Source organism: Canis lupus, chromosome 36 (genome assembly GCF_011100685.1).
Source record: "Canis lupus familiaris isolate Mischka breed German Shepherd chromosome 36, alternate assembly UU_Cfam_GSD_1.0, whole genome shotgun sequence".
Taxonomy (NCBI): Eukaryota; Metazoa; Chordata; class Mammalia; order Carnivora; family Canidae; genus Canis; species Canis lupus.
Genome location: NC_049257.1, coordinates 11,884,307 through 11,899,147, shown reverse-complemented (window position 1 = coordinate 11,899,147; position 14,841 = coordinate 11,884,307).

Genomic DNA, 14,841 nt, shown 5'->3' with positions numbered 1-14,841 from the left:
TCTCCACATCCTCGCCAACATTTGTTGTTTCCTGTCTTTTTAATTTTAGTCATTCTCACCAGTGTAAAGTGCAAAGATACTACTGTTGATTGTGGTGTATATGTGAGCATCATGAAAATGGCACAGTAAAAAAACAACCTGAATCAGAGTTGATTTGGGAGAAACCAGTGTGCCTTATGAGAAGCATTAAGTGAGATTTTAGCTCCACCTAGTGTCCTGTGGTAAGATCAGATCTTGGAAATGAAAACTAATCAATCCATCAGGCAAGACTCAGATTAGGTGGCTAGTACAAGGCTGGGCACTAACTCAAAGCAGCTACAGTCAAAGGCATGTTGCTTTGAGTTTCTTAGTTGCTGTACTGAAAAACAGCCACGCACGAGAAAAATTCTTAGATCAAAGGAATTTGCCAGAAATTTACAGGGCCAACCAGTACAAATGCTCTTTCATATATCAACTTTAAAAATAAGACGGTTTAAGATGATAGAAACCTTGATTTGCTGAAAGTAACAGTGAGATGGTGATGGAATTCAGGGTGGCAGTAACACCTGGAAATAACAAGTTCACAAGACACATAAGGACAATTTTGCATATGCATGAATAAAGTCATTTTGTGCTTTTCTTCCCTTTTAGTGCAAGTATGTTTTAATATAACCATTTTAAAACTGGATCTAGGGCAGCCCCTGTGGCGCAGCGGTTTAGCGCCCCCTGCAGCCCGGGGTGTGATCCTGGAGACCCTGGATCGAGTCCCACATCAGGCTTGTTGTGTGGAGCCTGTTTCTCCCTCTGCCTGTGTCTCTGCCTCTCTCTCTCTCTCTCTCTCTCTCTCTCTCTCTCTCTCTGTGTGTGTCTCTATGAATAAATTCAAAAAAAAATAAAACTGAATCTAGATAACAGACAAAAAATAAATGCAGAGGCTATGTATAATAAAATAAATATATTTGATTACATAACTCTGGCTATATTTGGGAGAGGGGAGAGTTTAAATTCACTAAATAGAGAATAATCTTTATTGTGTACCTATAGAACATTTCTAAAAGTTAATCATGCATTTGGCTAAAACGAATATCTTAAATCCAAAAAGTAATGTGTTTATGGATCACATTCTCATAATAAAATAAAAGTAGAAAAATAATTTAAAGTGTTTCCTAGTTTTTAGGAATTAAGAGGCATACCCAACTCTTCTCAACAAAGGGAACAAAAAAATAAAATTATAAACTAAAAAACAATGAAAAGGTTTATAACAAAACCTATGGGATCTAGAAAAAGCAAGATTGGGAAAAATTTTACCCTCAAAATACTCCATTATTCATGAACAAAGATGAAAAATAAAGGTATTAGTATTTATCTGAGCTATTAGAAAAAGAATAACAATCTCAAATGAGAAAAGAGAATTAGGATATAAGGAATCAATTTGCTTAAAAATGTTTTATTTAGAAACAGTAATATAAAATGAAAATATGCCTATTTGTGTCTGGTCAAAGAAGCCAAATGCAGCATTATTTCAGTCATCCCAGCAGAGTTTTCAAAGTCTGCCCCATAAACCCAAATCAGAGGCAATTTAACATTGTTAATCAATACCTTTTTCAAAGTGTATAATACTCCATCTCATTTTGAATTGCCATAAGAGCTTCTGGCCATCCAACTTGGGCCCATTTAATATTTCACATATTCCTGCACAGAAGTTAGGAGTAATTGCCCAGTTTTTTCTCTGTAGGGCCCAGAAGTAAATACTTTAGGTTTTGTGAGCTGGATTATGTCTGGTATCTATCGCAACTACTTAACTTTGCCATTGTTGCTCAAAACCAGCCTTAAAAAAACATTTGGATGAATAAATATGGCTGTGCTCCAATACAAATTTATTTGTAAGGAGATTTGGGGATGAATTTGGTCTATGGACTGTGTTTGCTGACCCTACGTTGGTGAGAGTGATTAGGCATTACTGATCTATATATGACTATATAAGCAAGTTCACTTCAAAACAAAAAATAGGGACACCTAGGTGGCTCAGTCAGGTAAGTAGCTGCCTTTAGTCAGGTAAGTGGCTGCCTTCGGGTCAGGTCATGATCACAAGGTCTTGGGATAGAGCCCTGTGTCGGGCTCCCTGCTCAGGAGTCAGTCTGTTTCCCTCTCCCTCTGCCCCTCCATCTTCTTGTGCATGCTCTCTCTTTCTCTCTCTCAAATAAGTAAATAAAATCTTTGAAAAAAATAGAAAAACATATCCATTTGAGAATGATAATAAAGACAATAATAAAATAATAATGATTACAATTACTATTATAACTCTCACTTTGGTGGGGTTTTTCTACAGATTAAGCATGTTATACAGTGTTTCATTTTTTTAATGAAGTGTAATTTCTCACTTAAATATCCACATCAACCCTATGAAGTAGATATTGGTATCACTGTCCTTTTACAGATGGAGAAACTGAGGTTTTGCCACTTAAGATATCTGCCCAGTGCTCTAAGTGAAAGGTGGCAGTTTGAGATTTAAAGTCATGTCTGCTGAGTCCAAGTTCTAAACAGCTCCACAGCAATACTTGGAATCATGGTGCCATATACCCAGCACATGAAGGTGTCTTTCCTGGGTTCAGGAAGCTATTGCTATGTACATGTCCATATATTTCTGTAGGCACTTCCACTCCATTTCCCAAGAAGCAATACTTCATCCCAACCTCCCTTCTGACCTTGTTCTAGCATTGAGTTCTCCCTAATGGTGGAAGAACTGAGCATTCCAATTAATTAGCCATTCCCTGAGTCACACAATCATCAGGTTAGGATCAAAGGCTTATAAATTAGGCAGCATGGATCCACTCTCTCTTGTCCTTTTGGAGTGAGTTGTGTCCAAGCACAGCAAGTGCTTGCTTCTATAAATTCCATGGAATAAGCTGAAGAAGCAGAGCTTCTTTTAGGTTCAGCTTGTCCACCTGCAATGTGATGGACAGATCAAAGACTTGAGGTTCAAAATAAATTTCTAGGCTCAAAATAAAATAGAAATACCCTGCCAAATTCTTCAATCCAGCTTTACTAGGAAAAATTCTGAGCCTGTTTTAGTACTTACTGGGTCCTTGTCTGACTTTAATTGATTAAGTTCCCTAGGATGGGAAGAGTGAATAATTAGGCTCACTCAAACCTCATGACTATGGGAACCATAGAAATTATAATAAATGCCTGAGGTTGCTTTAGAGTCCACATTGTTTCTGGAATGTTATTATCTGCCTAGAGTATACCCAAAGGCAGAGTAACTCTAAAAACTGTTGAATTCCCCTCCATTTGACAACTCTTTAAGAGAATTTATTCAACAGTTGCCTATCATGAAGTTAATGGAAGACTAACAAATTACAGTCTGATCATGAAATGGGCTGGAACTGAATCTAATGAGACAAGATGAAATTGCAGAAGACTGGAATGAATTAGAAGGGTCAATGGTAGTCACCACTTAAGTGAACTGTTTGGTATGATGAAGTTCAACTATGATGTGATGGTTAAGGACTTTAAGGAAAGAGTAGTTACCAATTCTTCTGTATTCATGGAATTCAAATGTTTGTCTTTCTGTAAGAAGAATGTAATTCAGGCACAAAGATATATTCTTTAACTGAAAAATAGTGAGCCAGGCCAATAAATTACTGATAAATAATTATTTGTTTACAACATTTTAAGTAGCTCCTTTTAGATTCTAGATTCTAGAAAACTTGCTGAAGTCTGTGGCTTGGGACAGTCATCAGAACTTTACTTTCACGCAATCAGGCAGAAATACAGATTCTCTTGGCATCATTTAGTGAGATCACAGCCTGTCAGCTTGCACTCTGCAGCTACTAGGAAAGCAAAACTTTGGAATGTGAGAATTCTCCCTGGGTAATTGTAAGAGAGGTGAGAGGAATGTCTGTCACATAAAAGGATTTTTTTCTTAAGTTTGAGGATTAAAACTTGTTAATCACACAGCATTTAACAAGCACAGTCAGAAGATAGTTTGGAATTATTCCTGGTTGATCTACATAGGTTCAGTAATAACATATAAAGAAAGGGTTTTTTAAGGGGAAAAAAAAACTGTTGTATTTGAATATAAAATTGTACCAAAAATAATTAAATTAAATTAAATTAAATTAAACCAAGACATGAATCCTTTCCATTATTATTTAAATATATATTTAATCATCCTTGGAAAAGTTCTAACCAGTAGATAGATTATGATGTAAAAATGTTGGGGTTCAGAGCAAACGATCAAGAAAGAATTCTTAGGGTGTCTTTGGTACCAAAAGGGTGGGTTTTTTTAAAGCATGGGGACAAGATCTTTGGACAGAAAGAGCTGCGCCGGGGTTGTAAGGAGTGGCTGATTATATACTTTCAAGTTGGGAGTGAGTTAGGGATACTGTAAGTCTGAGGAATTTGGAAGCAAGCTGTTGTTAGGAAAAGGTCATTTACTACTGTCTAGGAAGACCTAATTTATGAGACCCTACAGATGTATGTCAGTGGGTCATATACTTGGAGGATGATTGCTAACATGTATCTTGGCGGGGTAGAGATAAAGGAAGTTTCCAAAGGAATTTTTATATGTTAAAAGAGACTCACAGGATCCTGGAGATCAGACTAATGTTAAACCAAGGTTGCCTTTTGCCCTTACCAAGGTATTTTTTTTTTTAAGATTTTATTTATTTTTGAGAGAGAGCTAGCTTGTAGAAAGCACAGGAGATAGAAAGCACGAAGGGGGGGAAGGGCAGAGACAGACTGAGAAGTAGACTCCCACCCAGCCAGGAGCTGGAAATGAGTCTTCACCCCAGGACTCCAAGGTCATAATCTGAGCCAATGCTTACCCCACTGAGCTACCTATGCACCCCACCCTTAGCAAAGTATTAACATGGGAACAGTTGAGTTCGTAAAGGAAGATCAGTCGGCCTGTTTCAAGGCCATGTCAATGGGCTGTAGGTTATAAAGAAATTTAACTTTTTTTCTTTTGATTTTGTTCCCCACATTAGATTAGATGTACAGGGATCCCTGGGAGGCGCAGCGGTTTGGCGCCTGCCTTTGGCCCAGGGCGCGATCCTGGAGACCCAGGATCAAATCCCACGTCAGGCTCCCGGTGCACGGAGCCTGCTTCTCCCTCTGCCTGTGTCTCTGCCTCTCTCTCTCTCTCTGTGTGACTATCATAAATAAATAAAAATTAAAAAAAAAAAGATTAGATGTACAACAAATAAAAAAAGATAAATATCTATTAATTAGATACAGAAGTGAAATTAAATTTTAGATTATGAGTAAATTAATAGAAGAGTGTATTCTGGTAGAAAGTATACAATTTGATATGTGAATTGTAGTTTAGAGTATGGATTAAAAGGAAGTAATTAACAGAGAGAAAATGTAAACATTGCTTCTAATTTGCTAGAAAAGTTTGAACAATATAATTCCAGAATGCCTTTTAGGTAGTGAAATTTGTATATCAAACTGTTACATGCTTGGATTTATATCATTAACTCTCAGGAGCTATTGTGTTTTTTTTTTTCCTCTAATCAAAACAACAGCATAAAATATTTGGTACTTCATAAATTAAGCACATATCTAAATCAATGTCTACAGGTATTTACATTTACATTGCCTTTTTGCCCTTCACCCTTCTCCCATTATCAATCTTTTCCTCCTCCACGGGTAATCTAATTTTGAAAAGCTAGGATGTATTGAAGCCACGTAAAGCATTCTCAAAACAAAACAAGACTGTATTTCTTTGGAATATTCCCAAAATTGCTTTTTTTCTCTGTCCTCAGCAATAGTAAAATAATTAACTCTGTAAGGTGAAACAATACTAGTTCTTTGTTCCTTTGCCAATCTTAAAAACACAACGTTATAGTCATACCATGGAGGTATTAAATTCCTATTGTTATTGTAACAAATATCACAAACATAGTGGCTTAGAACAACACAAATTCACTATCTTAGTGTATGGAGGTCAGAAGTCCTAAAATCAAGGTGTCAGAGGACTGCATTCTTTTTGGAGACTAGAGAAAAATCTGTTTCCATGTCTTTTCCAGCATCTGGAGGCCTCCTGGATTCTTGGGTGCATGACCTTTTCTTTCATCTTTGAAGCTATGTCTGATTCTGACATTTCGTCTCCTTCTTATAAGGACCCTTGTGATTACATTGGATCCACTCAGATAATCCAGTATAGTCTCTCAGCACAAGATGTTTAACTTAATCACATCGACAAAGTCCCTTTTGCAAGGTAAGGTAACATACTTAATAGGTTTTGAGGATTGGGATGTGGATATCTTTTGCAGAGGGGGAGGATGTTATTCTGTCTGCTATAGTAGCATTTAGAAACTTGAGTCTAAATTTAATGTGGCCTAGGAAAGAGAAAATAATAGAGATGAAAAAAAGAGAAAAGCCCTGTTGGAAACAGTTTAACTTCCTTTCTTACCGCTAAAAGTATAACGAAAGAGGTGAATGTGATTTCCATGGGATATTAAATGGGAAATAAGTCCTTTTAAGGCAGAAGCTGGCCTTTTTCGGAGAGTAATTATGTAATTATTTTAATCTGTTTTATGAGATTTTAAACAATGTATAGATGTAAATTGCCTTGCCTTTCCAATTATCTGCTTTATCTATCCTTCAACAAATGTGTAAATAGACATTAGAGAAGAAGTAGAAAAAGGAGATGCCTGGGTGGCTCAGTGGTTGGGCATCTGCCTTAGGCTCAGGGCGTGATTCTGGGATGCCTGGATTGGGTCCTGCATCGGGTTCCCTGCATGGAGTCTGCTTCTCCCTCTGCCTGTGTCTCTGCTTCTCTCTCTCTCTCTGTGTGTTTCTCATGAATAAATAAATAAAATCTTTTTTTAAAAAAAGAAAGGAGTTAGAAAAAGAACTTCACATTTAAGAATTTTGTAAAAGGTGTCTATCTGACCAGCGACATTATATTCTAGTCCCAGCCCCAACACTTCACATATAAATTATTATGTATCACATTACTAGTGTTTTTTCAAAGCTGTCCCTTACAATCTATCCTAAATATTATTCTTAACGCATGTTGCTTAGCGATCACTGGTTTTTCAATACATTGAATCATACCACTTAATGGAGCAATTCATTAATTAGTTCTTTCATTCATTAATTTATTCTACTGATATTTTATTGGCTATTTTCTAGAGTTTGTGCTAGAGTTTGTGCTAGAAGTGTGTAACAAGCACAAAAAAATTTAAGCACATGCGTTTTCACCACCTTTTCCAGGCTCGCCACCACTGAGAATTGTTGTTGCTTTAGGGAGATAGTAGCATACTGGTTATTGATGAAGATCATAGATAGTAGATTCAGACTTTCTAGGTTCAGACAAGGGCTCAACCATTCTCATTTTTCTGATCTTGACAAATTATTAACTCATAACTTATTAACTCATATTTTATTTTTTTATTTTATTTTATTTTTTAACTCATATTTTAATGAGGAATTCTCATTTTAGAGAATTGTTTTAGACCTTATCTAATGGCTTTTTTGAAGTTTAAATAAGCCAATCTATTGTAAAGTTCTGAAACCAGTGCTTGACACATTGCAAAGCCCTCAAAAGATGTTAACCATTATTACTTCCCTTTCCTCACTTATTTCTATAAGGAATATCTCCGAACCAAAGAGGCTGATGCTTATTCTAATAGTGAGTAGAATGAAAAACTGGAGAAGAGAGGGTGGTAAGATTTGCTTTGGCTGGAGCACAGGATTTCTCTTGGGACAAAATAGAAGAAAGAAAAGAAACGGAATTGGCCAAGAAGTGTAAGAAATACTGAAAGCGAAAAAAAAAAAAAAAAAGGAAATGATTTTTAAGAACATACCTTAGTAAGATACTAAGCTTTTGGAAATTTTAAGAAGATATAATAGGAACTAAAATTGCTTTTATTTATTTTAAGTTGCCAGATCATGTTTTCATTCATTAATTCATTCAACGAATTATTAATGGAGCTAAAACTATGTGTCGTATCTTGGGCTAAGTGCCTATGATTGTTATGAAGAAGAAAAAAACTAGGGCTCTGTCTGCATTTAGCTTTTGTTCAGGGAAATGACAAACCTTGACTGAATAATCAGACACAGAAATGTTAAATTATTAATGTTGCAATTGCTGTAATTGTAAAAATAGGGGAGTTTGATCCACTCAGGATGGTCAACAAAGGTTTATCTGAAGGATGATTAAGGGAGTGAGCCTAGCCTGTTCTAGGAACAGAAAGAAGCAGTGTGGCTGGGGTGCATTCGGTGAGTGCTTGGAGTGAAAGGAAAAGAGACATAGAAAGATGTCAGACCATAAAGGGGCATGTGAGTCTTTCTGTGTGTGTGTGTGTGTGTGTGTGTGTTTCCATGTGAATCTTAATAAAGATTTTGGTTTTTGTCTTTAGGAGAAATGGGCTGATGTAATCAGTTTCATATTGTGAAAGGATTTTTCTTCAGAGACTGCTTGGAATAAAAGATATATAGACAGACCAGTGGAAGGCCATTGCATTCATAACGAGGAGAGCTGAGAGTGCCTAGGATAGGACAGTGATGAGTGATGTCATACCGGTGGATGAGTTTATGGAATTAAAAGCTGTATAAGAGTGAATCAACAAGTTTCACTAATAATGACAGAATGGGTGTGAGGTTCAAGGAGAAAGAAGTGTGACAGATGACTTGTAATTTTCTGGCTTGACTAACTAGTTAGATAGATAGCAGCTGCATTCCTGGGAAGGCTGGAGGAGACTAGAAATTGTGTTGGATTTATTTTTGACTCTGAAAAATCTGTCCTCAAAATGAAAATAGGGTTTATCTAGAATTAAAATCATCACCCTGGAAATGAGCCAAGAGTAGTGATGAACTATGAACATGTGATATTGAAATTTACTGTTGAAAGACATGCAAATGAACTAGACAAATTGTATTTTGGGGGAAAAGGTATTAATCAAGGCAGAAGATATAAAATATTCTGTTCAATGTTTTGTTTTGTTTTATAGAATTATTTTAGTTTCAGGTGTACAATATAATGATTCAACAATTCTGTACATTTCTCAGTGCTCATCAAGATAAGTGTACTATTGATTTCCTTTATCTATTTCACCCATCATTCCACCCACCTGCCTCTGGCAACCACCAGTTTTTTCTCTGTATTTGAGTCCAGTTTTTTGTTGCTGTCCTTTTTTCTTTCTTTATTATTTTGTTTTTTTTTCTTAAATTCTGCATATGAGTGAAATGACATGGTAATCGTCTTTTACTTATTTCACTCGGCATTGTACGCTCTAGATATAGCCATGTTGTTGCAAATGGAAAATTTTCATTTTTTTTATGGCTGAGTAATATTTCAGTGTGTGTGTGTGTGTGTGTGTGTGTGTGTGTGTGTGTGTTGTTTGTGTGTATTTATATCTCACATCTTCTTTATGCATTAATCAATAAATGGGCACTTGGGTTGCTTTCATATCTTGGCTATTGTGATATGCTGCAGTTGTTGTGCCCAAGATTGCAAATCCGAGAAACCACCAAGGAGCCGACACCGATGCAAGCACATGAGGGTTTATTAGCAAGCTTGAGCTTGGGTCCAAGTATACCCATCACAGCGGAGCAGGGACTTGGACCCCAAAGTGGGTTACAGCTGGGTTTTTTATGGGCTGGTCTAGGGAATTTTAAGAAGGGGTGGAAGAATTTCTCAAGTTCTGTTTACATTCTGATATGGGTCTTTCAAGGGCATTGAGCTCTGTTCTGCTTGGGCTCTGTTGTCTTTCTGATATGGGATTCCCTGCCGAGGACATTCTGCAGTTTTTCCTGTAAAGTTCAGCTCTTATTCACAGGGGCCTAAGATGGCTGTACGTGTGCTAACGCTTAACTTGAGGTGGAATGGCCTTATTTTTTCTCGGCCTCCACAGCAATAAACATAGGAGCGCATATATCTTTTTGAATTAGTGTTTTTGTTTCCTTTGGGTAAAAACCCAGTAGTGGAATTACTGGATTATATGACAATTCTATTTTTAACTGTTTGAGGAAACTTTATACTGTTTTCCATAGTGGCTGCACTAATTTCCATTCCCACCAACAATGCATGAGGATCCTTTTTTCTCCACATTCTTGCAACACTGATTATTTCTTGTGTTTTTTATCTTAGCCTTTCTGACAGATGTTAAATGATATCTCACTATAATTTTGGTATTCATTTCCCTGATAATTAGTGATGTTGAACATCTTTCATTATATCTGCTATCAATCTGTATGTCTTCTTTGGGAAAATGTCCATTTGGGTCCTCTGTCCATTTTTTAAATAGGACGTTTTTGTTTTTGAGTTGTATGCTTTTATCTGTTTTGAATAACAGCCCCTTATCGGATCCATCACTTGCACATATCTTCTCCCATTTGGAGGTTTATCTTTTTGTTTTGTTGATGGTTTCCTTTGCCATGCAAAAGTTTTTTATTTTGATGTAGTCCCAGTAGTTTACTATTGCTTTTGTTTCCTTTGCCTCAAGAGACATATCTAGGAAAATGTTTTTATGTCAGAGTTTAATGCCTATGTTTTCTTCTAGAAATTTTATGGTTTCAGATCTTCCATGTAGGTCTTTAATCCATTTTGAGTTTATTTTTGTGCCTGGTTTAAGACAGTCGTCCAGTTTCATCCTTTTGCATGTAGCTGTCCAGTTTTCCCAGCACCATTTATTGAAAAGACTGTCTTTTTCCCATTGTATATTCTTGCCTTCTTTGTCATAGATTAATTAACCATAAATGCCTGGGTTTATTTTGGACTCTATTCTGTCCTATTGATCTGTGTGTCTGTTTTTGTGCCAGAACTATACTATTTTGATTACTACAGCTTTGTAGTGTATCTTGAAATCTGGGATTGTGATAACTCCAGTTTTGTTCTTTTTCAAGATTGCTTTGGCTATTCAGGATTGTTTTTGTGGTTTCATACAAATTTTAGGATAATTTGCTCTAGTTCTGTGAAAAACGCTGTTGGTATTTTGATAGAGATTGCATTAAATCTGTAGATTGCTTTGGGTAATATGGGCATTTTAATAATAGTAATTATTCCAATATGTGATGTTCTTTTTTATTTGTTTGAGTTTATTAAATAGAGAAAACTAAGGAGACTTCTTTGTAAAATTTGAAACTATGCCGCATTTTTCACCCAACTTGCACGGAAACCCAATTTCTAAAACTTTAGGAGCTTTTCTTCACTGAAAAGAGATGTCAATATTAGACATGCCTGGATGAATTTAAAGCCTTTGTACTGCCCTGCTGGCTAGAGCTTCAGACTTGGCTGCTGCTATAAAATTTGAAGATAGTAAGCATTGTTTTTTACCAGAGACTGAAGAAATTTGTAGGTAATTCTGTGCAAAGAAGAGGAGAAAAGGAATTTGGGTTTAAAGAATACTAAACTTTTGTTATAGAAGAGAGACAGAAAGCATTGAAGAAGCACAAAAATACTGCCAATTGCTAAAGGTCTGTAGGATCAGGCATGGTTAGACAATGTTTCAGCAGAAAATGCCCTCATTATACTAGAGGTAGTGGAGTAACTTGGATTCATATGCAGAATTCATAACAGTTAATTAAACAATAAGAGTACAAAATAATCTGCCTGTGATTTTATTTTATTTTTTTATTTTTTTATTTTATTTTATTTTATTTTGCCTGTGATTTTAAAGAGAATAAACTCGTACTCTGAATAAAACATCAAGGACCCAGTATTGTCACGGATCAATACAAATTGAACCAAGACATGGAGGAATCTTTCTTCAAAAAGAACTCTGTCTTGATCACACACACAGCACACATCCTGGTTACTTAGTAAAGTCAGTGAAGAATGAAGAAAGAAAGAAGGAGAATTGTGGCAGGATTCTAGGACTAAGAAAAAAGGAGCAGAGATTTGAATAATGTAAGTGTCATGCAGGCAAGCTTCAGCTTCTTGAAGATACCACAAGTCCCTGTTGGGTGATCCTTATCTCTAGAATCACCACAGCAAACCCTAGAGGAGAGCTTAAGAGAGCATTACTCACAATTTTTATTTTTCTGAAATCAAAGTTGGTTACAAGATGGATTACTATGATTATGTAAGGACACATGTCCTTGAGTTCCACAGAGCTCTCCTCAAAAAATTAATGATTTAGTTATGAATCTGCTGAGTAAACAGGCACATTTCAATATACCCACATGAGTATTTGATAAGATGCATGAATATTGTGTTGTGAGCACAGAGAGAAATTCACCCTGTCTGGGCAACCTACAGAAGTTAGCCCAGAGGAAAATTGAAACTAGATTTTTATTTAATGTTACTATATGTGTTGATATGATATATATATCAACATATCTATAGAAGAGAACATATGTAAGTGTACATTTCAGTTAATTTTCATGACACGGATATAGCACCATGCAACCAACCATGCAACCAACACACAGATGAAAATATAGAAAATAGCGAGTACCCAAGAAATTCCCTCTGTACTTTCTGACTACCACCTTGCCCAAAAGAAAACACTATCCTGATTTTTATCACCATAAATTATCTTTTTCTGATTACAGTAGTACCTTATAGAAATAGAATTCTAAAGCATGTGCTCTTTTGTATATATCTTCTTTGGCTGGATGTTATGATTTTGAGGTTCATCCAGATTATTATATGTAGCAGTAATTTGAATATACCATTATTTATGTGTCCATTTGTACTATCCCAAAGAGTAAAATATTAATTTAAGATGGATTCAATAAATCTAGGATCCATTGTGTAATCTCTGGAAAATTCATCCCTCCTCCTTTGAAAATAGTAACACAATCTATAGGGAAGTTAATATAAGGGAAAATAGAAATATTTAAAAATGTATTTTATTCTTACTAAGTCAAGAAAGAAGAAAAAGGAAATAAAAACAAAAGGGGAAACTGGGGGAAAAGTAAGATAATAGATGTAGATTCAAATATACCAGTGATAACATTTAGAGATGAATATTTTAGTCTGGATGAAAATAGACCTAACTTTTTTCTAATTACAATAAACATACTTTAAATATCAGAAAGATTGTAGTGCCTGGGTGGCTCAGTTAGTTAATCATCTGCCTATGGCTCAGGCCACAATCCTGGAGTCCTGGGATTAAGCCTTACATAGGGCTCCCTGCTCCTTGGGGAGTTTGCTTCTTCCCGCACTTGTGCGCTCATGCACTCTCTCAAATAAATAAATAAAATGTTAAGAAAAAAAAAATATATATATGGGTGCCTGAGTGGCTCAGTCAATTAAGTGTCCGACTGTTGATTTTAAGCATAAGACTCTGACTCTGGGTGGCTCAGGTCAGGATCTCAGGGTCCTAGGATTCAGTCCTGTGTGGGGCTTCGCACTCAGCAAGGAGTCTGCTTGTCCCTCTCCCCCTACTTCTTCTTCTGCTCTTCCCCCCTCTTGCTTGCTTTCTCTATCAAATAAATTTAAATCATTTTTAAAAAGAAGGATTGAAAGTAAAAGGATACAAAAGGATATGCCATACAGTATTAACCAAAAGAAAGAATATGTAACTTTACTAAAATCAAACAAAAATACTTTATAACAAGAAGCATCAGTAGAAATAAGATAGCATTTTGTAATGAGAAAAGGCTGAATCTACTGGGAAGATATCATAATATTATATCTTTGTGTATCCAAAATCTAGCTTTTGAATGTAGAAAGCAAATGACGACAAAATTTTACAAAAAATACACATCCACATTTATTGTAGAAAATTTTTCCAAACCTCTTTCAGTAACTCATAAAAGAAGGCAACAAAAAAATCAGAAAATATGTAAAATATTTGAACAACACTATTAACAAAAATGACTAACATATAGAACATTTACCCATTTACAATAGAATACACTTTTTCCCCAAGGGTACATGAACCATTTAAGAAAATAGCCCAGGGCCTTGGACCATAAAGCTCAAAGTTTGAAAATCATACAGAATATTTATCTGACCACAGTGGAATTAAGCTAGTGGCAAATAACAAAGCAAACAAAAAGGAAATCTCTCTTTAGCAATTAAATAATGCACTTCTAAATAGCCCAAGGACAAATTGTCAAATAAGATAATATTTTGAGCTAAATGAAAATGAAAAAGAAAACTTATAGAATGCAGCTAAAGCAGCACTAAATAAAATGTATAGACTTAAATGCATATTGTGGAAAAGAAGAAAGCTTAAACATTAATCACTGAGGAATCCATCTAAAGAAGCTAAGAAAATACCAACAAATCAAAATAAAACAGAAGAAAATAAACAATAAAGATACCATGTATAAACAATAGAAAACAAATGAATGAGAGAAGCCAATAAAACCAAATTTACTTTTTTAAAAGACTTAAAACTTTGAAAAAAAAACTTTGAAAACTAAAAAAACTTGAAAAACTAAATAACAAAAATGATCAAGAAAAAAAGGAAACTATCAATCAAATTAAATTAAAAATGGAAAAAAAAGAAAAAAAAAACAAATTAAATTAAAAATGGGATATACATATTCTACAAGTATACAAAGATAAGAGAGAGTATAATGGACAACTCTATTCCAATAAGTTAAGTATTTAAAGAAATGGACTAGTTTCTTAAAATATATTTTTTCAATATGTCATAGGAAGAAGTGGGAAATGTGAATAGTTCTGTACCAATTTAAGAAATTGAATATGGCATTAAAGCCATCATTTCATGTGTGAACTTTTTGATACATATACATAAACTCCTTCAGAAAATAGAAAAATATAGAAAATAGAAAAACTATTTGAATCCTTTTATGAGGTCAGCATGACCACAGACCTAATATCTGACAAAGTTAATCATAAGAAAGATAAATTGTAAAAAAAAAAAAAAAAGAAAGAAAGATAAATTGTATGCCAATGTCTCTCAAAATCATAGGTGCAAAAACTCT